Here is a 2,134-nt window from a genome sequence, read left to right on the forward strand (position 1 = left end):
AACTGAAGTTCATAGAAATGGCCGTATGTCTTTTAATCATTTTGCATGCTAAATTGCTAATCTAACTTTATTTCTCTTTAAGTTTTAATAATTACACATATGCATTATTTGTGTTTGGTAATCCCATACGCATTATTTGTATAACTTCTAAGTCACTTATCAGTTAATGATACTTATATATATATATATATATATATATATATATATATATATGCCAAAAGAAAAGTTTAAAAATAAAATTATTTAAAAACATCCGAGTTATATTTATCTTAGCTTTTCAAAATGATTTGTGCTGCTAGCTATGACATGCTTGGTTAGTTTATTATTTTACCTTCTTTTAATACATTTAAGAAGTTAAATTCATTGTTAAAATAGTTGACATGAACCCCTCTATATATATACAGCCAAAATTCTAAGGAAACGTTAAGCTGAGAGTTAAAAAAGGTCTCCTAGCAAACAAGAATGATTTCATTTCAAGTATTTGAAGTTTGAACCTAGAAATTAGAATCTATATAATTTTATTACACATTAAATTCATCACCTATGAGATTTTTACTCAATCTTCACTCTTAAATAAACATACTCTTAAAAATTACAGACTTTCTGATGAAAAATAAACCATTGGATTTACTGATTGGTTAAGAAAAATGATATATATCTTGTTTCTATTTAAAAAAGATTAATTACTTTAAATATCTTTATTTTTTCGCCAAATTTTTTATTAGATCTATAATTGAGCTCCTACATTCAATTAGATGCTTTTTAACTATTTTTTGTTAAAAAATTTAAATTTTTTATAATATTTATTTTTATATTTGATGTAGAATGAATTATAAAATATTTTTAAATTTTATTATATTTTTTTTTAAAATAACAATAAATAAGGATCTAATTATATAATTAGAGATTTTTAAATTGTAAAGACTTAGTTAAAAATTTGACACAACTAATAGACTAATTAAACCTTTAAAAAGATAATGACATCTGATAAGTTACAATAACACTTTAGAGTTGGTTAAACAGACTTAAAAAACGTATGAGATTAAAGGATCTCTGTACTCTCACGGATGAAAATTTTCACAGCTCGGTCACTCACAAGTAGTAAAATTTATCAGATACTAAGCTAATTGTATAGCAAAATGGTCCCATAAATTTTACAGCTGGATCATTCACAAATAGAATTCATTAGATGCTAGTTGCTAATTGTTGTTTATGAAAATGGTCCCATGAGTGCTCAGATAAATCAAGTTCTCAAACAATTATTAAACTAATTATTCTTTGCATGATTCAATTAATGGTGCACTTTTCTGGAGGGTTAAATTAACTCTGATCATCAATCTTGACTTAATAAGAAGGAAAAGGTGTCACATGCCTTCACTTCACTCTTCTTCAAATCCTCATTATTCTGTTCTCCACTTTCATTTACAAAAATAATTATAATTATTTATATTAATTAAAATTTCAGACTCAAACACAGAGGTGTTATAAGTCAAAGAGCAATATTAGGGACTGTAACATATATAATGCAAGGACACTGTAGATCACTGCAAAAAGAATGTAAGTGGGACTGTGTAATTGGACCCAAAAACCATCTATTCTTCACTTTATGCCACCCACCTCTTCTTTGAGTATAGGTTTCAAACTTTTTCATCATTCCCTTGTGGACCTCTCACTCTCACTACTCTTACTCTTTGTTTTCATCATTTTATGTATCTATTCCCATAACAGTCTCCCTTTTGTATATCTCTCTCTCTCTCTGCATGCTGTCTTGTCCTTTTAACAGCTTTGGGGCCTTCTTTTCTTGTTTTCCTTTTGGTTCTTCTCATACTGTAGAGGAGAATAGAGAGAGATATATCAAAGAAGAGAAAGAAAAAGAAAAGGAAAATAAAAAATGATTTTTTTATCAAGGTCATAATTTATTTTTTTACCATTAACAGAGACTGCTACAACAAGATAGCATTAGCCAAGAGCTTGGCCAACATCTAAAAAACAGAGCAAGAATGAAATTCAAAACTGATAACAAACAAAACAGCAACCAAACTACAATTAGATATTACATTGACATTCTCTCCATTCAGCATACTCATTCTGTTGCAGCACTTTTGCAAATTCAATTAAGGTCGTAAATGTTAAT

Source organism: Arachis stenosperma, chromosome 3 (genome assembly GCF_014773155.1).
Source record: "Arachis stenosperma cultivar V10309 chromosome 3, arast.V10309.gnm1.PFL2, whole genome shotgun sequence".
NCBI classification, from domain to species: Eukaryota; Viridiplantae; Streptophyta; class Magnoliopsida; order Fabales; family Fabaceae; genus Arachis; species Arachis stenosperma.